This window comes from Haematobia irritans, chromosome 4 (assembly GCF_050003625.1).
Source record: "Haematobia irritans isolate KBUSLIRL chromosome 4, ASM5000362v1, whole genome shotgun sequence".
NCBI classification, from domain to species: Eukaryota; Metazoa; Arthropoda; class Insecta; order Diptera; family Muscidae; genus Haematobia; species Haematobia irritans.
This window is the reverse complement of record NC_134400.1, coordinates 115241705-115264777: the sequence shown is the minus strand read 5'-3', so window position 1 is coordinate 115264777 and position 23073 is coordinate 115241705. Positions and strand designations below refer to the sequence as shown.

The 23073-nt window shown below is 35.2% G+C and overlaps 1 protein-coding gene and 1 long non-coding RNA gene across 3 annotated transcripts in view; one reads left to right on the top strand and one right to left on the bottom strand.

The window, feature by feature from the left end:
• Positions 1–23073, bottom strand: part of dpr10 (defective proboscis extension response 10) — a 799057-nt gene that overhangs the window by 310287 nt on the left and 465697 nt on the right. The gene's annotated exons all lie outside the window — the stretch shown is intronic.
• On the top strand, positions 4021–5051 carry LOC142237108 (uncharacterized). The gene is made up of 3 exons (XR_012722344.1): positions 4021–4072; positions 4651–4774; positions 4837–5051. It is a non-coding gene; the product is annotated as an uncharacterized LOC142237108 (long non-coding RNA).

The following is a 23073-nucleotide window of genomic DNA, read 5'->3' as shown; positions in this document are numbered from 1 at the left end:
CTGGAATAGTTGCTGGCTTATTTCTGTAGACTTTAGACTTGACGTAGCCCCACAAAAAATAGTCTAAAGGCGTCAAATCGCATGATCTTGGTGGCCAACTTACCGGTCCATTTCTTGAGATGAATTGTTCTCCGAAGTTTTCCCTCAAAATGGCCATAGAATCGCGAGCTGTGTGGCATGTAGCGCCATCTTGTTGAAACCACATGTCAACCAAGTTCAGTTCTTCCATTTTTGGCAACAAAAAGTTTGTTAGCATCGAACGATAGCGATCGCCATTCACCGTAACGTTGCGTCCAACAGCATCTTTGAAAAAATACGGTCCAATGATTCCACCAGCGTACAAACCACACCAAACAGTGCATTTTTCGGGATGCATGGGCAGTTCTTGAACGGCTTCTGGTTGCTCTTCACTCCAAATGCGGCAATTTTGCTTATTTACGTAGCCATTCAACCAGAAATGAGCCTCATCGCTGAACAAAATTTGTCGATAAAAAAGCGGATTTTCTGCCAACTTTTCTAGGGCCCATTCACTGAAAATTCGACGTTGTGGCAGATCGTAAGTCTATTCATGATGAAATGTCAAAGCATACTGAGCATATTTCTCTTTGACACCATGTCTGAAATCCCACGTGATCTGTCAAATACTAATGCATGAAAATCCTAACCTCAAAAGAATCACCCTTTATATATATATATATATATCGGAGCTATATCTAAATCTGAACCGCGTTCAAACAAATTTGGCACAGTTAACAATACTATTAAACGCACTCCTTTTGCAAAATTTGAAGCAAATCAGGGTAAAATTCTGGCTTTTGAGGCCATATAAGTGCAAATCGGACGAAAGGTATATATGGGAGCTATATCTAAATCTGAACCGATTTTAACCAAATTTGGCACAGTTAACAATATTATTAAACGTACTCCTTGTGCTAAATTTGAAGCAAATCAGGGTAAAATTCTGGCTTTTGAGGCCATATAAGTCCACATCGGACAAAAGGTATATATGGTAGCTATATCTACATCTGAACCGATTTCAACCAAATTTGGTACAGTTAACCATACTATAAAACGTACACTTTGGGCAAATTTTAAATCAAATCAGGGCAAAATTCTGGCTTTTGAAGCCATATAAGTGAAAATCGGACGAAAGATATTAATGGGAGCTATATCTAAATCTGAACCGATTTAGCTGATGTTTTGCAGGTTTTACGTGACCGACAAAACATTCAAATTTACGATCGGACTTAAATTGCGAGCTGTACTTTGTGCACAAAATTACATATACAGACGGACGGACGGACAGCCAGACGGACGGACATCGCTAAATCGACTCAGAATTTAATTCTAAGCCGATCGGTATACTAAAAGATGGGTCTATGACTATTATTTCTTGGCGTTACATACAAATGCACAAATTTATTATACCATGTACCACAGTAGTTGTGAAGGGTATAAAAAGTATACCCTTTACCACAGTAGTGGTGAAGGGTATACATATGGGACATATGAAACAAGAGAAATTTTAATGCAATTGTACAAAAGAGCTTTTATGATTTAGCAGGCAATACATATGTATTCGAGATATAGGACACTTTAAGTAATATTTACAATTTTTGCAACTCATCAGTGGCGATTTTACAAGGATAATGGTAAGATCTCGCCAAGATATGTGGTCAAGTGTGGGTTGTGATATATTATTTGGTCAAATCGGGCGACTTGGAGCCTTATTTAAAACTCAACCGTTATGTGGAAATTCTGGCATTACAGTGTGTAGGATATGACAAAGATATGGGGAAATCATCACAGAATTTTTTATAAAGTCAGGGAATTTTGGCCATTTTGGCTTTATCTAAATCTGAACAAAATTAGATCAAACTTGACACACCTAGATATCATATTAAATATATTCTCTGTGGAAACTATCCAGTCAATTGGAGGAAAATCCCATTGCAAAATGGGTCTAAAATATGAAAAAGTCTACCATATTTCCCCAACTCTGGTATACGTATATATGGGACCTATATATAATCTGAACCTATTTTGACTAAATTTGACATGCATAGGTAGAATAATAATTCTGCTACCTCTGCATAATTTCACGTAAATGGGAGTATAACTTTGGCCCCCGTGGTCATATGAGTGTAAATCGAGAGAAAGATATATATGGGAGCTATATCTAAATCTCAACCGATTTCAACCAAATTTGGCACACTTACTGATACTATTAAACGTACTCCTTGTGCAAAATTTGAAGCCATTCAGGGCAAAACTCTGGCTTTTGAGGCCATATAAGTCGAAATCGGATGAAAGATATATATGGGAGATATATCTAAATATGAACCGATTTTAACCAAATTTGGCATACATAACGACACCATTAAACGTATCTCTCTTCCCAAATTTGAAGCAAGAAGGGGCAAAACTCTGGCTTTTGAGGCCATATAAGTGCAAATCAGATGAAAAATATATATGGGAGCTATATCTAAATCTTAACCGATTTCAATCAAATTTACCAGGCATTGGTAGAATATCAATTCTACTCTGTGTGCAAAATTTCACGAAAATCGGTAGTAAAATTTGGCCTCTGTTGCCATATGAGTCTAAATCGGACGAAAGATATATATGGGAGCTATATCTAAATCTGAACCGATTTGGATAATATTTTGCAAGTTTTTCGAGACTCATTAAATATTCGGATGTACGGAATTTGAAGAACATCGGTTGATAAACACGCCAATTATAAGCAGATCGGGGATAAATATATATGACAGCTATATCTAAATCTGAACCGATTTTTTCCAAAATCAATAGCGATCGTCTTTGTTTCCCAAAACGACCCTGTGCCAAATTTGAGGACAATCGGACTTAAACTACGACCTGTACTTTGCGCACAAAAATACATGAACAGACAGACAGACGGACAGACGGACATCGCTAAATCGACTCAGAATTTAATTCTAAGACGATCGGTATACTGAACGATGGGTCTCAGACTTTTCCTTCTTGGCGTTACATACAAATGCACAAACTTATTATACCCTGTACCACAGTAGTGGTGAATGGTATAAAAATATACTCAAATGAAGCATAAGGATTAACTAAATTCGTGTCTTCCACAAAATAGTTAAGTATTTCTTTAAATTTACAAATTTTACTGCAAATGCGTACATCATGAACTTCGTATGTCACCAAAGACATTCTTGCAATTTTGAACTCCAAATTTTTCCTTGAAACTACCAATTTTTCTTTAACAAGTGAAAAAACTTAATTATGTCTAATAAATTTTCTTGAATTTGTCGAAAAATATTTACTTATTTTAATGACATCGGCGCGATGCCAGCGTTTGTTATACTGTTTAGTTAACATTTTCTAAAAATATTCAAAATTTTCTAAAATTAACCGAATTTTTTCTTCCTGGTGGGTTCACTGTTGTACAAATGCACAAACTTATTCGAAGTGCCTTCGAAACTAAAGGAAAAAATTTTCATCAATATAGTTTATCCATTTTATTTCCATTAAGGTACATTTTTGTGAGAAATAATAAAATTTACTCGTTTCAGTAAAAAAAAACCTACACTGTAAACAGTTAGGAATAGTTCATTAACTAGAATAAGGCATGGAATTTTACTCATACTATTTTCTTCGCTGGGTATAAGAATTTACTACTGAACAAGAAAATGTTATTCGCCGATAACAAAGCATTCGTAAAAATAAACAAAAACCGAACTAAAACCAAGTTCCCTCAAAATTAGTAAAATTTCTTATAAAATGATAATTGCGACTTCCTTTATAATAGAATGTTTTTCATACATACGAACAACAATTGACATAAAAAAATAGTTTAGTTCATTCGTACTAAGAAGTATGCAATCCTTTCAAAACTTAAGGAAACACACTTGTTAGAATATAGGAAATTTTCCTATATTTCTATTGTCTACCTGTAATCGATACCTGTCATCGTAATCGATGTGTATGCGCGTGGGTGTAATCGATATGTTTGCGCGTGGGTTGTTTTTTAGTTGGAATCGCGTTGTTGTGGTATACGGAGAGATTGTGAAAAAATAATATGGTACACTGAAAAAACAGTGAACCCACCAGGAAAGATAACTTTCGATTAATTTTAGAAAATTTTGAATTTTTTTAGAAAATTTTAACTAAACAGTATTACAAGCGCTGGCATCACTCCGATATGGTAAAAATAAGTAAATATTTTTCTACAAATTCAAGAAAATTTATTAGACATAACTAAGTTTTTGCACTTGTTAAAGAATATTTTGTAGTTTTAAGAGAAATCTTGGAGTTCAAAATTGCAAGAATGTCTTTAGTGCCATACGAAGTTCATGATGGACACATTTTTGGTAAAATTTACAAATTTAAAGAAATAATGAACTATTTTGTGAGAAATACGAAATTAGGAAACCTTTATGCTTTATTTTTGTATAATTTTTTCCTGTTTTTTAGTTCATTTAACTATCATACGCAAAAAATTATTTGAGTAAAGTAAACTTTTTCCAAACATAATGATTCTATGAACTAATATAAAGTTAAATTGGCTTTAGTGAAATAGAGAGTTCACTTTTTTTTGAGTGTAAAATAATATAATAAATAACAAATAAAATATATAAAATATTTATTATTTTAAATTAGTGAGAACAATTTTCGTTTTTTGAAAATAAATCTATCAATGTTCGTGATGGCGTATAAAGAAAGAAAACACCAGCAGAATAACAACCCTTTCATTTGTCTTCATTTTGGAATCTTCAATTATCAGGTAATATTCAGTGACGCTAACCTTTTGTAACAAAAATGGTTTATGATTTTTTATATTTGTAGGTATTGAAATTATAAAAGGAGGACAAAATCGTTAGGCAGCAACTTATTAAAAGTGAAAGGTACAAGAAGAAAAATGCGTTTTACAGTTGATGACATTACATGGAAATTGGAAATAGTGGAATAATAAACTAATATTTCAAGGCCAGTCGATGCTGTTGATTCTTAATAAATATATTCAATATATTAATAAAACATGTCTTTTATTGAAGATAAAATTGCTTATATAAATAAATAAAATTGTATTTAAAAACGAAGTTAAGCAGTTCTAATTATGAAGTAAAAGTTTTACCACAAATATGTAAGATTTGTCCAAATGAATGAAAAAATTTCAATACACTCATTCCATACATGAATTCAAATCAGTTAAATTTTTTCATTCTGTAGTATAGTGGTACATAAATATAGGAAAACGTTAACTAATATATGGAATGCATTATACCTAATTTCTACGAAAATCACATCGTTCAAACAAATAAAAATGTCTTTGGCGCTATACGAAGTTCAACTTTCTTCACAATGAGTTCATTTTAACTTAAAGAAGGGGTCACTTTTTTCTGGGTGTATAAACTTCTTTAACAATAATTATTGAATATCCTAAATTTTAAAACAAAGGTTTTAAAGGTTTTTTAATTAAAAATTTCTTTATTTAAAATGAAGTTGACCTTAATATTGTGTGAATTTACGAGCTCTGCCGATGGATAAACAGGCTGTTAGTATCCTGAACACAATATTAATATTAAACACAAATATATCCTTTTTGCTATACTTAAACTGGCACCAACCTTGTAATTGACGAAGAAAATGTGACCTACTTTTAATGCGTAACCTCATTCCTACGAGTATTTCTGATTTTGCACATAATGTTGATTTTTCCCAGAAAGACAATATGAATATTAAAACAATCGAATAAAAAAAAAACAAAGGTCGACACACCACTTGAATGACGATGTTTGACCTTTCTCCCATTACTCGCATTTCCTTGGATTTTATTTACGGCCACTTCAACAATAATTCTGTAAAGCTATTGTAGGCCGTTTTATTCAAGCAGCGAATAGTCCCATCCTTATCTTTATCGTGGTGGTCGCAGTCAGTATCGTATAACGCAATGAATTTTATTTTATGCGATTTATGTAAAGCGATGACTTTCTAATGTGACATAAAATTTATGGCCCATTCACTTCATGCAATCACGTAGTGTTGCTGCATTGTGCGTATGCCAGGGTCCATTGTGATAAGCATCAAAATGATTGCGAATTCATTTCTTAAACCCAAAAGGAAAGCTTCACCAAAACTCGAGAGTTTTAGCGGTGAAAAGACATATGCAGAACGGCGAGTTGCCTTTGGCACAAAGTAAATAGCCGTTTATCAAAAAGGGCTGAAATATATATCTAGGAAAGAGAGAGAGAGAGTCACTGAAAAAAGTTCCCTGAGTGTCCTGATTTTGTCTCCATTTTAGTGCTTTAGGGATTTACTACGCCCAAAATCTTGAAACATTGTGACAATGATAATTTTTGATAATGTATTGTTCTTGCTTTGTTTTTACAATGACACTTGGAATATCATGTGACAATGGATGAAACATGGCTCCATCACTATAGTCCTGAGTCCAATCGACAGTCGGCTGAGTGAACAGCGACCGGTGAACCATCTGCGAAGCGTGGAAAGACTCAAAAGTCCGCTGGCCAAGAAATGGCCTCTGTTTTTTTGGGATGCGCATGGAATAATTTTTATCGGTTATCTTGAGAAGGGAAAAAACATCAACAGTGATTATTATATGTCGTTATTGGAGCGTTTGAAGATCGAAATCGCGACAAAACGGCCCCATATGAAGAAGAAACAAGTGTTGTTCCACCAAGAGAACGCACCGTGCCACAAGTCATTGAGAACGCTTCCCCATCCACCGTATTCTCCAGATCTGGCCCCCAGCGACTTTTTCTTGTTCTCAGACCTCAAAAGGATGCTCGCAGGGAAAAAAATTGGCTACAATGAAGAGGTGATCGAAGAAACGGAGGCCTATTTTGAGGCAAAACCGAAGGAGTACTAACAAAATGGTATAAAAAAATTGGAAGGTCGTTATAATCGTTGTATCGCTCTTGAAGGGAACTATGTTGAATAATAAAAACGAATTTTGACAAAAAATGTGTTTTTCTTTGTTAGACCGGGGACTTATCAGCCAACCTGTTACAATAATGATCACTAAAACACATAGTTATCAGGGTATAATAACTTTGATCTGCCGAAAACTGTGCCTACCAGAAATATTGATTTTTGACCCCTTTAAATATATACTGATTGACTCAGAATCACCTCTTGAGTCGATCTAGCACTTGGTGTCCGTTCGTCCATGTATTTTTTGTTCGCAGGATTTCGATCGCAATTATTAACCGATTGTGATGAAATATGGTATATGGGTCTTTTTTGGCGCAAGGACGAACTCTATTGAATTTGAAACAAGTATATACGGCCGTAAGTTCGGCCAGGCTAAATCTTATGTAGCCTCCACCATGGATTGCGTAGAAACATCTACTAAAGACTGTCACCAACAATCGAATTGCTTGGGTTGCGGTAACACTTGCCGATGGCAAAGTTTCTTAAAACTTGTTACCGTTTTCTAAATTGTAAGTTAGTCCATACGGGGTATATATTAAAAAAAAAAAAAAAACAAGTATATACGGCCGTAAGATTCGGCCAGGCCGAATCTTATGTACCCTCCACCATGGATTGCGTAGAAACTTCTACGAAAGAATGTCATCCACAATCGAATTACTTGGGTTGTGGTATTTTAAAACTTCTTAACAAGATTTAAAGCCAAGGAGGTCCGTAAAAATGTCTTTATTTTAAAGAAGCTGCATCTTTGGCTCGGAATCAATACCAAAATCCTTAAGGGAAGGTCAAAATCTTTGGATCCAAGTAAACTTTTTTTTTTGACTGTGGCTTTTAACCACCATACAAAAGCTGGTCCATATCGGTAAATAATTATATATAGCTTCCATATAAACCGATCCCCTGATTTGGCTTGCGGAGCATCTAAGAGAAGCAAATTTCATCCGATCCTACTGAAATTTGGTACATGGTATAAGCATATGGTCTCTAAGAACTATGCAAAAATTGGTCCACAGTGGTCCATAATTATATATAGCCCCTATATAAACCGATCCCCAGATTTGACCTCCGGAGCCTCATGGATGAGCAAAATTCATCCGATTCGGTTGAAATTTGGTACGTGGTGTTAGTATATGGTCGTTAACAACTATGGAAAAATTGGTCCACATCGGTCCATAATTATATACAGCCCCCGTATAAACCGATCCCCAGATTTGACCTCCGGAGCTCTTGGAGGAGCAAAATTCGTCCGATCCGGTTGAAATTTGGTACGTGGTGAAATTTGGTACATTGCGCTAGTATATGGCCGCTAACAACCATGCCGAAATTGGTCCATATCGGTCTATAGTTATAAATAGCCGATGCCCAAAAATAATCTACCAAAATTTTATTTCTATTGAAAATTTTGTCAAGATTTTATTCCTACAGAAAATTTTGTCAATATTTTATTTCTATAGAAAATTTTCTCAAAATTTTATTTGTATAGAAAATTTTGTCAAAATTTTATTTCCATAGAAAATTTTGTCAATATTTTATTTCTATGGAAATTTTGTCACAAATATATAGGCATTTTTGTTTAATATATACCCCGTATGGACTAACTTACAATTGAGAAGACGGTGTTAAGAAGTTTTAAGATACCTTGCCATCGGCAAGTGTTACCTCAACCCAAGTAATTCTATTGTGGATGACAGTCTTTAGTACAAGTTTCTATGCTTCTTTTAACTTATTTTTATTGCAAATAAATTATTTGTTTGTTGTTAAATTTTATTACTATTTTCCGAATTTTCCACAGCCCAATGAAATTTTCATTTTGTTAAGTAGGTCTCAAACATTTTATGAAGTAAACGGTGGTAGTTATAAAGTCCAATGACTGTACACATGAATTCAATATGAACTAACGCAATAGAAAATTTTCGTACGATCACCAAAAATAGTAAGAATGAACTACAGTTTGGGTACAATGGTCATGTCTTGGCACCAATGTTTTTTTTACTTTTAGTTAATTTTTATACCCTCCACCATAGGATGGGGGTATATTAACTTTGTCATTCCGTTTGTAACACATCGAAATATTGCTCTAAGACCCCATAAAGTATATATATTCTGGGTCGTGGTGAAATTCTGAGTCGTTCTGAGCATGTCCGTCCGTCCGTCCGTCTGTTGAAATCACGCTAACTTCCGAACGAAGCAAGCTATCGACTTGAAACTTGGCACAAGTAGTTGTTATTGATGTAGGTCGGATGGTATAGCAAATGGGCCATATCGGTCCACGTTTAGGTATAGCCCCCATATAAACGGACCCCCAAATTTGGTTTTCGATTGCTCTAAGAGAAGCAAATTTCATCCGATCCGGCTGAAATTTGGTACATGGTGTTAGTATATGGTCTCTAACAACCATGCAAAAATTGGTCCATATCGGTCCATAATTATATATAGCCCCCATATAAACCGATCCCCCGATTTGACTTGCGGAGCCTCTAAGAAACGAAAATTTCATCCGATCCGGCTGAAATTTGGGACATGGTGTTGGTATATGTTCTCTAATGACCATGCAAAAATTGGTTCACATCGGTCCATAATTATATATAGCCCCCATATAAACCGATCCCCAGATTTGGCTTGCGGAGCCTCAAAGGGAAGAAAATTTGACCCGATCCGGCTGAAATTTGGTACATGATGTTGGTATATGGTCTCTAACAACCATGCAAAAATTGGTCCATATCGGTCCTTAATTATATATAGCCCCCATATAAACCGATCCCCAGATTTGGCTTGTGGAGCCTTTAAGAGAAGCATATTGCATCCGATCCGGCTGAAATTTGGTACATGGTGTTGGTATATGGTCTCTAACAACCATGCAAAAATTGGTCCACATCGGTCCATAATTATATATAGCGCCCATATAAACCGATCCCCAGATTTGGGTTGCGGTACCTCAAAGAGAAACAAATTTCATCCGATCTGGTTGTAATTTGGAACATGGTGTTAGTATATGATCTTTAACAACCGTGCCAGAATTGGTCCATATCGGTCCATAATTATATATAGCCCCTATATAAAAAGTTCTCCAGATTTGACCTCCGGAGCCACTTGGAGGAGCAAAATTCATCCGATCCGGTTAAAATTAGGAACGTGGTGTTAGTATATGGTCGCTAACAACCATACCAAAATTGGTCCAATCACACAAAAATTGGTCCATATCGGTTCATAATCATGGTTGCCACTAGAGCCAAAAAGATTTTTTTCTATAGAAAATTTTGTCAAAAGTTTATTTCTATAGAAAATTTTGTTAAAATTTTATTTCTGTAGAAATTTTTGTCAAAATTTTCTTTCTATCGTAAATTTTGTCAAAATTTTTATTTCTATAGAAAATTTTGTGAAAATTTTATTTCTATAGAAAATTTTGTTAAAATTTTATTTCTGTAGAAAATTTTGTCAAAATTGTATGTCTACTTTGTCAAACTGAATTATATGAATGAATTATTGGATTGGAATTATATATATGAATTATTGGATCGATCTTTTTTGATTTAATATATACCACGTATGGACTTACATACAATTTATAAGATGGTGTTAGGAGGTTTTAAGATACCTTGCCATCGGCAAGCGTTACCGCAACTTAAGTAATTCGATTGTGGATGGCAGTGTTTAGAAGAAGTTTCTACGCAATCCATGATGGAGGGTACATAAGCTTCGGCCTGGCCGAACTTACGGCCGTATATACTTGTTTAGATTAATATATACTACGTATGGACTACCTTGTAATTTAGAAGACGGTGTTAGGAAGTTTTAAGATACCTTGCCATCGGCAGGTGTTACCGCAACCCAAGTAATTCGATTGTGGATGACAGTCTTCAGTAGAAGGTTCTACGCAATCTATGGTGGAGGGTACATAAACTTCGGCCTGGCCGAACTTACGGCCGTATATACTTGTTTCTTCTATGAAAGGATGTAATTTCGTGAACAGCAGTTAAAAAGTACACTAGGGCATTAAATTTTCCTGGTTTTAATATTCGTATAAATCTCAAAATGTGGAGTATAATTTAGTTAAATTTTCGCACGAGGTATTTCATTCTTGCTATTGAACAGTTTACTTTTTTTCTGTGCATTAAAAAAGCATATTAGCTTTTCCGTCTTTTATCTCTACGTAAAAACGAATTGAATAATACCAGCAAATATTTTATCGCAAATTCTACTTTTGTGAGAAATAGATTGCTACATTTTTCAAATATTTTTTTTTTTTTAGAAATTTTCATTAATCTTTTTTGTCCGTGTTGTATTTTAAACACGGTCAAATTATGAAAATTTATATTTATTGTGAAAACTGCGTAAACAACGGATTTTCATATATCAATTCAAAAGATGTTCTTGTGAAGTGAAAAATCAGTCCATCTCTACAAGAGCATTTGTGTATGTACATTAAAAGTAATTACTTTCAAAATTTTTACTGGCTGACTCTATTCAATTTTATTTGTTCTGAAAGAATTTTTATACCCTAAACCACATAGTGGTCAGGGTATAATAAGTTTGATCGGCCAAAAAATGTGCCTACCAGAAATATTGATTTTAGACCCCATAAAATATATACCGATCGACTCAGAATCACCTCCTGAGTCGATCTAGCACTTGGTGTCCGTCCGTCCGTCCGTCCGTCCGTCTGTCCATGTATTTGTTGTTCACAGGATTCCGGTCGCAATTATTAACCGATTTTGATGAAATTTTGTACAGGGAGTTTTTTGGGCACAAGGACGAACTATTGGATTTTGAAGAAATCGGATCAAATTTAGATATAGCTCCCATATATATGTATCGCCCGATTTCGACAAATGGGGTCACGTTGCGCGTTTTTTCAAACGGATCACCACCAAATTTGGCAAAAGGTAATCTTTTCCATCGCCCTTTAAGTCTGCAAAATTTCATCCAAATCGGTTCAGATTTAGATATAGCTGTCATATATATGTATCGCCCGATTTTCCCAAATTTGGCCACAAAAACTTTATTTATCAACCGATCTTACTCAAAGATGGCTAAATATAATCTTCTATAGCACTAACTATATGTGCAAAAAATCATCGAAATCGGTTCAGATTTAGCTATAGCTCCCATATATATGTATAGCCCGATTTTCCCAAATTTGGCCATAGAACCCTTATTTATTAACCGATCTTACTAAAAGTTGGCTAGATTCAGTCCTCTATAGTTCTAACTATATGTGCAAAATTTCATCGAAATCGGTTCAGATGTAGATAAAACTCCCATATATGTATCACTCGATTTTGAAAAATTCGCCCCTAATAACCTTATGTTTGACCATACAGGCCTCATTTCTTAACCGATCTTACTCAAATCTTGCACAAGGTAACCTTTTGTGGAATTAGTCAAACCCGCAAAATATTATGCAAATTGGTTCAGATTTAGATATAACTTCCATATATATGCATCGCTCCATTTTCCCAAATTTGGCCATAGTACTCTTATTTATTAACCAATGTTACTCAAATTTCAAATTTTGATGTACTAGCCGATCGTATTTATACGTACTTGTAGCTCTTACATAAGAATATTGCTCGATTTTTACAAATTTGTATTTATTACCAACACTAATTTAACGATTTTCTCTTTTTTAATAATGGACTCAATATTAGTGGCATACTAACTCTTTTGGTGCAAAATAAACTATAGCTCCTAATAAAGGGTGATTTGTTAAGAGCTTGATAACTTTTTTTTTTTAAAAAAACGCATAAAATTTGCAAAATCTCATCGGTTCTTTATTTGAAACGTTAGATTGGTCCGTGACATTTACTTTTTGAAGATAATTTCATTTAAATGTTGACCGCGGCTGCGTCTTAGGTGGTCCATTCGGAAAGTCCAATTTTGGGCAACTTTTTCGAGCATTTCGGCCGGAATAGCCCGAATTTCTTCGGAAATGTTGTCTTCCAAAGCTGAAATAGTTGCTGGCTTATTTCTGTAGACTTTAGACTTGACGTAGCCCCACAAAAAATAGTCTAAAGGCGTCAAATCGCATGATCTTGGTGGCCAACTTACCGGTCCATTTCTTGAGATGAATTGTTCTCCGAAGTTTTCCCTCAAAATGGCCATAGAATCGCGAGCTGTGTGGCATGTAGCGCCATCTTGTTGAAACCACATGTCAACCAAGTTCAGTTCTTCCATTTTTGGAAACAAAAAGTTTGTTAGCATCGAACGATAGCGATCGCCATTCACCGTAACGTTGCGTCCAACAGCATTTTTGAAAAAATACGGTCCAATGATTCCACCAGCGTACAAACCACACCAAACAGTGCATTTTTCGGGATGCATGGGCAGTTCTTGAACGGCTTCTGGTTGCTCTTCACTCCAAATGCGGCAATTTTGCTTATTTACGTAGCCATTCAACCAGAAATGAGCCTCATCGCTGAACAAAATTTGTCGATAAAAAAGCGGATTTTCTGCCAACTTTTCTAGGACCCATTCACTGAAAATTCGACGTTGTGGCAGATCGTAAGTCTATTCATGATGAAATGTCAAAGCATACTGAGCATCTTTCTCTTTGACACCATGTCTGAAATCCCACGTGATCTGTCAAATACTAATGCATGAAAATCCTAACCTCAAAAGAATCACCCTTTATTGGACATTTCTGCTCAGATTGTGACAAGACACCCATAAACATGTACCCCCCTTTATGTTCTCCAAAACCTATACCAATGATACCCCACAAATGCTTATATTTACTAATTCAGTAGGGGTGGTTTAGGGTATAATATAGTCGGCCCCGCCCGACTTTCTACTTTACTCACTTGTTTTTTAAATATTTTCATTTGACTACCATTTCGTTCCTTTTGTGAAGATTCACTGATCTTTTCTGTTATCGAGCTTTTATTTACTGATACTTATAACTCATTGTAAAAATTTATTTTAAAATATTTTAAAAACTTTTAATTAAAGCGAAATATGTGTACAAAATTCTAGTTTCCGTTTCGTATGTTTATTTAACACAATAAAGTATATTCAATTTTTATTACTTTTATAATTGAATTCATAAATAAATCACTCACAATTTTGTGTACAGTCGTTTATGGTTATAACGAACTGTCATGTACCGGAATTTTTAGTATGTTATATTCGTAGTTCTTTATAGCAGTAGTAAAGAACGTAAATAAGACAAGTATATGCAGCAATAAGTTCGGCCGGGGCGAATCTTAAACACCCTCTGTCATGAATCAACTATTATAGCGTCCTCTAATAGTCTCTCTTTGTAGATTATAGAATTCCAGTTTGATTTTGAGAAATATGTTACTTGAAGAAGATCGGTTGTACATATGGAGACTACATCAGATTCTGAATTTTAAACATCTCCTTATCTAACTCCTTCATTTGAAATCCATATTCTGTCGGGTTTTACGCCCCATTACTCCAATAAATACGAAAAGTGAAATCTGGAAATTTTACTTTAAGTTCGGGATAAATGCGAAGACCCGTGCGCTTTCTATCTCTACAGAAGTCAAATCGGAAGATCGGTGTATTTGGAAACTATTTACGGCCGTAAGTTTGGCCAGGCAGAATCTTATGAACCCTCCGCCATCGATTGACTAGAAACTTCTACTAAAGATTGTGATTGTGGCAATGCTTACCGATGGCCAGGTAGGAAAAAATGTATATAGGGAAGTCTTCAAATTATTACGAACCGATATGAACTGTTGCGCGGTAATTAGAAATCCAGAATTGAAATATGGGTCTCACTTTATATGGGGGCTATATATAATTATGAACCGATATCGACCAATTTTTGTGTAATTGGGGATCGGTTTATCTGAGGGCTTTATATAACAACAGACCGATAATGATCAAGTTTGGCATGGTTGTTAGCGGCCACATACTAATACTATGCACCAAATGTTAACCAAATCGGATGAAGTTTGCTCTTTCAAGATGATCCGGAGGTCAAATCTGTGGATCGGTTTATATGGGGGTTATATACCATATAATTACGAACCGATATGGACTAACATGAGAATGGTTATTAGACACCACATACTAACTCCAAGTACAAAATTTCAACCTGATCGGATGAATTTTGCTCCTCCAAGAGGCTCCGGAGTCCAAATGCGGGGATCAGTTTATATTTAGGCTATATTTAATTTTGAACCGATATGGACTAATTTTTGCATGGTTGTTAGGGTCCATATACTTACACATAATACAAAATTTCAAATGAATCGGATGAAATTTGCTCCTCGAATAAACTCCAAAACCTAATCTGGTGATCGGTTTGTACGGGGGCTAAATATATTTATGGACCGATATGAACCAATTTTGGCATGGTTGTTAGAGACCACATACAAACACCACGCCCAAAATTTCAAACGGATTGAATGAATTTTGCTCCTCCAAGAGGCTCCCGAGTTCAAATCTGTGGATCGGGTTATATGGGGGCTAAAGGGTGATACGGTAAAAATTTGGTCAAGGGAAAACGCGTGTAAATCGGTGAAATCGTTAATTTAAAAAATCAAATTAAATTTCTTTTTCAAGTTCAATTAGTATAAAATTCAGGAAAAATATTCAGTTAGGCTTTCGCTTTTCCAAATCCGAATTGCCGGGCCTCACGCTTGACACCTGCCATCAGATTTTGTACAGCCACCTTGTCCACCTTCTTCGCAGCAGAAAGCCAGTTTGCCTTGAACTGTTGCTCATCCTTAGCAGTTTTTTGGTCTTCTTTAGGTTCCGCTTGACAATAGCCCAGTATTTCTCAATTGGGCGGAGCTCTGGCGTGTTGGGAGGGTTCTTGTCCTTGGGAACCACCTGCACGTTGTTGGCGGCGTACCACTCCATGGCCTTTTTACCGTAATGGCAAGATGCCAAATCCGGCCAAAACAGTACGGAACAACCGTGTTTCTTCAGGAAAGGCAGCAGACGTTTATACAAACACTTTTTCACGTAAATTTCTTGGTTGACAGTCCCGGAAGCTATGAAAATGCTGCTTTTCAAGCCACAGGTACAGATGGCTTGCCAAACCAGATATTTCTTTGCGAACTTTGACAGTTTTATGTGCTTGAAAATATCTGCTACCTTTCCCCTTCCTTTTGCCGTATAAAACTCCTGTCCCGGAAGCTGCTTGTAGTCGGCTTTGACGTAGGTTTCGTCGTCCATTACCACGCAGTCAAACTTCGTCAGCATCGTCGTGTACAGCCTCCGGGATCGCGCTTTGGCCGTCGTATTTTGTTTATCATCGCGATTTTGAGTCACTACCTTCTTGTAAGTCGATAGTCCGGCTCGTTTTTTGGCTCGATGCACGGTTGTAGACGATCAACCCAGCTTATTTGCGGCATCTCGGAGGGAGAGGTTAGGGCAACTCTCTTTGTCGTCTCAGCGGCTTCCGGTTTTCGATTTCCCCCCGATCCAGACTTCCTGGCTGTCGACAAACGTTCCATAAACACTTTAATTACATTTGTAATGGTTGATTTGGCAACTTTTAGCGATTTTGCCAGCTTTGCGTGCGAGTAGCTCGGATTTTCGCGATGCGCGAGCAAAATTTTGATACGCTGCTCTTCTTGCTTGGACGGCATTTTGACAACTGAAGAGTGAATTCCAAAATCAAAATAGGAGCAACATTCTACACACACACCTTCAAAATGAGGGGTGTTCAGGTTTTTTAAATGCAAAATTGAAAGAAATACGTCAGGTTTATATTGACCAAATTTTGACCGTATCACCCTTTATATATAATTATTTTGCATGGTTCTTATAGACCATATATTAACAACACGTATCAAATTTCAACGGGATCGGATACAGGTTTTTTAAATGCAAAATTGAAAGAAATACGTCAGGTTTATATTGACCAAATTTTGACCGTATCACCCTTTATATATAATTATTTTGCATGGTTGTTATAGACCATATATTAACAACACGTATCAAATTTCAACGGGATCGGATACATTTTGATCATCCTAGGTCAAATCCGAAGGTCAATTCTGGTGATCGGTTTATATGGGGCTATATATAATTATGGTCCGATATGACCCATTTGCAATACCGTCCGACCTACATCAATAACACTTACTTATGCCAAGTTTCAAGTCGATAGCTTGTTTCGTTCGGAAGTTAGGGTGATTTCAACTGACGGACGGACGGACATGCTCAGATCGACTCAGAATTTCACCACGACCCAGAATATATATACTTTATGGGGTCTTAGAGCAATATTTCGATGTGTTACAAACGGATTGACAAAGTTAATATACCCCCCATCCTATGGTGTAGGGTATAAAAATGCCGATTAAGTACGTATATAATTCATTTTGACAAAATTTTCTGTAGAAATAAAATTTTGATAAAAAATATTCTATAGAAATAAAATGTTGACAATGTTATCTATAAAAATTAAATTTTGCCAAAATTTTCTATAGAAATAAAATTTTGACAAAATTTTCTGTAAAAATAAAATTTTGACAAAATTTGCTATAGTAATACAATTTAGTCAAAATTTGCTAAAGTAATAAAATTTTGACAAAATTTTCTATAGAAATAAAATTTTGACAAAATTTTCTTTAGAAATAAAATTTTGACAAAATTTTCTATAGAAATAAAATTTTGACAAAATTTTCTATAGAAATAAAATTTCGATGGCTCCATTTTAATGACAACTTCCGTTAATGTTATGAAACGTTTTTTTTTTTTACTTTTAAATTCGCTTTAAAAACGAACACTGTACTTATCTAAGCATTTTCGAGAGGTTTTACTGTATCTACAAATAACTCTCGTATGAAATGAGGTCAGTCATATTTCTGTAGCGTATTTGTCATGGATACTGACATTCATACTGATTCAAATCTAGAAAGGTACCATTCAGGTCGAGTTCATTTGATGAGGCACATTTAACTATTCAATTGAATGTGAATTTTTTTTTTCGCAACATCCGTGTTTAGAAAATATTGAAGTACTGACTAGGAACCATTCAAGCATCCAATGAATTCCAAAAACCAAAATGCCCCAAAGGACACAGTTGAATAGCTGAATGTTGCAGGAGTGGTGCTGCAATGCAAATAAAATGAATGGTTTCTCTGTGACACTAATTGCAACTGTATTGTAGAGAATTTTAATTCAAGTTTTTCATTCCATTTCGCAATTTTTAATTTACCATATCTCGTTGTCAATGCAGGTGGCAGTAGATTGTTACATACATTTATTTCACTGTCCCCAATAATTATGATTTGAAACTGTTTGTAAGGTCATAGTGAATAGTGGTGGGCAAAAAAACATGAATTTGACATTGAACAATTCGATGTAGGGGAATGTTGTTCTTTTGTTTAAATGAAATGCATACTCATATTTATAGTTTTTTATGCAACAAAGTAAAATGCTATATTTTTGTATATTTTTAATTTTATTGTTCAAAGTAAAAAGTGTCGGAAATAACATCAAATTATGGCCTTCAAATGGCCCACAAAGCTAAACGCTGGACGAAGGCGGCTCTGTCGTATTTTGAACCATTCTTTGGCGAAGCCCCGTCTAGTGATTGCAAATTAAATAAGTTTTCAGAATTATTAAAGCCAAGTTGACTTTAGTCAAATAAATTTTTTTTTTCATGTGAAGACACCCAGTTTCACGTCGAATCACTTAGCTATAAGAACAAAACGACTTCATGGAAGAGTTTATCGACGTTTGGACAAGGATAAATCTTTATATCAGAGAAATGCGTTATATACACGCAAAACATAAATAATTTATTCCTCCGAAACGAAATTTTAGACAAACTACATCGTTTCCCATTTGCTTTTCGCTGTAAGGAAGTTTGTTTGAAAGGAAAGTATATACTTTTTGTGCACTGAAAAAAAAAGCATGTCCGGTTCCAAAGATTTTTTTTTTACTTTGAAAATTTTAGTATTGATTCCGAGCCAAAGAAGCGGAGAATACAAGTAAGGATACTTTTAAGACACAATTCTCTTTTAAATTTGGGTTTTGTGTTCTTGCTTTTAGGAAGCAAATTTTAATTGTTCGCTTTTTCAGCTTTTTTTCTTCATACACGCAGAGAAGGAATATGATCACCTCAAACATGTTTCAAGAGCAAAATGTTATTTTTGTGTGGTGACCATGTAACATGTTTGTCACTAAAATGTTATTTTCTCGTCAAATATAACCTGCTTGCCAAAATCAGATACATGATTTCCGAGAAAATAATATGGTTGTGAAAACCATGTTACATGGTCACCACCCAAAAATAACATTTTGCTCTTAAAACATGTTTGAGGTGATCATATTCCTTCTCTGGGTGTAGGTTATTAAAGTCTTTTAAAAACGTGTTAACGACTCTATTTTCCAAATTAAGACTCGACTTCTAGTAGAAATTATAATATTTCTTTACAGTAAAAAACGTCTTTAAAATAAAGTGTTGAAAAACATGTCCTATATTTGAACGATTTTTTGCTTTGTTGTCAAGATGCAAAAAGACAACAAATTTAAAGACAATTTCATTAAATTTAAAGAATTTTTCTGAATTATTAAAATCAAGTTGTCCTTAGCCCAAACATATTTTCTTTCATGTTATGATACCCATTTTTAAATCAAATCACTTAATTATAAGGACAATACGACTTCATTGAAAAGCTTATCGGCTTTTGGACAAGGAAAAAACTTTATATTAGAGAAATGCAAAATTTGCATTCGTATTTTAAAGACATGACATCTTTGACCTCACGACAATATTTTTTTCAGTGTGATAAACGTTGATTTGTTTTTACGGGATGTGAAAAAAAAATCATAAAGACTAACTCAATGTTTCTTTATACCCTCCACCATAGGATGGGGGTATATTGACTTTGTCATTCCGTTTGTAACACATCGAAATATTGCTCTTAGACCCTATAAAGTATATATATTCTGGGTCGTGGTGAAATTCTGAGTCGATCTGAGCATGTCCGTTCGTCCGTCCGTCTGTTGAAATCACGCTAACTTCCGAACGAACCAAGCTATCGACTTGAAACTTGGCACAAGTAGTTGTTATTGATGTAGATCGGATGGTATTGCAAATGGGCCATATCGGTCCACTTTTACGTATAGCCCCCATATAAAGGGACCCTCAGATTTGGCTTGTGGAGCCTCTAACAGAAGCATATTTCATCCGATATGGTCTCTAACAACCATGCAAAAATTGGTCCACTTCGGTCCATAATTATATATAGCCCCCATATAAACCGATCCCCAGATTTGGCTTGCAGAGCCTAAAAGAGAAGAAAATTTCATCAGATCCGGCTGAAATTTGGTACATGATGTTGGTATATGGTCTCTAACAACCATGCAAAAATTGGTCCATATCGGTCCTTAATTATATATAGCCCCCATATAAACGGACCACCAAATTTGGCTTGCGGGGACTCTAAGAGAAGCAAATTACATCCGATCCAGCTGAAATTTCGTACATGGTTTCAGCATATGATCTCTAACAACCACGCAAAAATTGGTCCACATCGGTAAATAATTATATATACACGCAGAGAAGAAACATGATTGTCACAATCATATTCGAAGAGCAAAATAATATGATAGGAGCTATTTTTGCGGCGAGCATGTAACATTTTAACCTGCAACCATGTTGGCTCAGTGAACATGGTTCTAAGAAAAATGTAATTGTCCTCATCTAAAATGTTATTATATTGATAAAAAGAATTTTGTTTGAATGAAAAGACAATGGTCACGATTTAAAATGTTATGGTATTCATTAAAAATGTTTTTCTCCTAGTTAAAAGAACATGGTCACAACCTAAAATGTTTTGATCTTTATGAAAAAAACTTTTTTCATCGTCGAAAAAAGGACGCCACTTGAGAAAAGAAAACACAAAATTAATTTTATTTGTTTGTTTTTATTTATTTATAAACTATTTCATTGTTTATTAGTATTTTTAATGCCGTTCAAGCAAACATCATACATTTTTACACACTCTATTTTATTTCAATTTCAACAATAAGTAATTATTCCATATTTACATCGAGCTCATCAAATGTACAAACGCAGACATCATGTAACTGCAAATAAAAATAAATTATACCATATAGCAAAATGCAGAACAAAAACAACAGGTACATTTTTTCAATTACACTTTCCTTTTTTATGTTCACATAAAACCACGTGCCATTTCTGAATAAATAAACACAAAACACAGTAAATCCGTATTCTCCGTCCATTCCAAGAAACAATCAACACACGACTGACGCGCAAAATGAAAATCGTGTGTACCTGCTCAATGTTTTTATAAAATTATTTTCGCTGCAAACAAGTTAAAAAATTAAATGGTCACGAAAAAATGTAAATGGTCTTTATGGCCATGTAATGGTTCTAGACATGTCTATACTTAACCTATAAAAATACTTTTTTCCCTGTAAAAAAGTAAAACAAATTGAATGGTCAGGTACATGATTTTCCGACCAATTTAATGGTCTCAAATTCTATCATTTAAATGATAGAACATGTTTGCGGTATTTGAGAACCATTCAAATGCTTATTGCCACCATACATTTTTCTCCGCTCAAAAACTATTTTTACAAAGACAAAATACATGGTTTTCGCGGCAATTACATGCTCTAGATAAGCATTAAATGGATGCGGCAACCATGTCCAAACATGGATTTTCTGTGCGTGTATCTTAAAACCTCTTAAGACCGTCTTCTAAATTGTATGTAAAGGATGATACGGTCAAAATTTGGTCAATATAAACTTGACGTATTTCTTTCAATTTTGCATTTAAAAAACCTGAACACCCCTCATTTTGAAGGTGTGTGTGTAGAATGTTGCTCCTATTTTGATTTTGGAATTCATCTTCAGTTGTCAAAATGCCGTCCAAGCAAGAAGAGCAGCGTATCAAAATTTTGCTCGCGCATCGCGAAAATCTGAGCTACTCGCACACAAAGCTGGCAAAATCGCTAAAAGTTGCCAAATCAACCGTTACAAATGTAATTAAAGTGTTTGGGGAACGTTTGTCGACAGCCAGGGGGGAAATCGAAAACCGGAAGCCGCTGAGACGACAAAGAGAGTTGCCGGTAGTTTCAAGCGAAACCCTAACCTCTCTCTCCGAGATGCCGCAAATAAGCTGGGTGTATCGTCTACAACCGTGCATCGAGCCAAAAAACGAGCCGGACTATCGACTTACAAGAAGGAAGATGATAAACAAAATACGACGGCCAAAGCGCGATCCCGGAGGCTGTACACGACGATGCTGACGAAGTTTGACTGCGTGGTAATGGACAACGAAACCTACGTCAAAGCCGACTACAAGCAGCTTCCGTGACAGGAGTTTTATACGGCAAAAGGAAGGGGAAAGGTAGCAGATATTTTCAAGCACATAAAACTGTCAAAGTTCGCAAAGAAATATCTGGTTTGGCAAGCCATCTGTACCTGTGGCTTGAAAAGCAGCATTTTCATAGCTTCCGGGACTGTCAACCAAGAAATTTACGTGAAAGAGTGTTTGAATAAACGTCTGCTGCCTTTCCTGAAGAAACACGGTTGTTCCGTACTGTTTTGGCCGGATTTGGCATCTTGCCATTACGGTAAAAAGGCCATGGAGTGGTACGCCGCCAACAACGTGCAGGTGGTTCCCAAGGCCAAGAACCCTTCCAACACGCCAGAGCTCCGCCCAATTGAGAAATACTGGGCTATTGTCAAGCGGAACCTAAAGAAGACCAAAAAAAACTGGCCTTCTGCGGCGAAGAAGGTGGACAAGGTGGCTGTACAAAATCTGATGGCAGGTGTCAAGCGTGAGGCCCGGCAATTCGGATTTGGAAAAGCGAAAGCCTAACTGAATATTTTTCCTGAATTTTATACTAATTGAACTTGAAAAAGAAATTTAATTTGAGTTTTTAAATAAACGATTTCGTTTTCCCTTGACCAAATTTTGACCGTATCACCCTTTAAGTCCATACGTGGTATATATTAAATAAATAAAAAAAACGAGTAAATACGTATATAATTCAGTTTGACAACATTTTCTATAGAAATAAAATTTTGACTAAATCTTCTATAGAAATAAAATTTTCACAAAATTTTCTATAGAAATAAAAATTTGAAAAAATTTTCTATAGAAGTAAAATTTTGACAAAATTTTCTATAGAAATAAAATTTTGGTAGATTATTTTTGG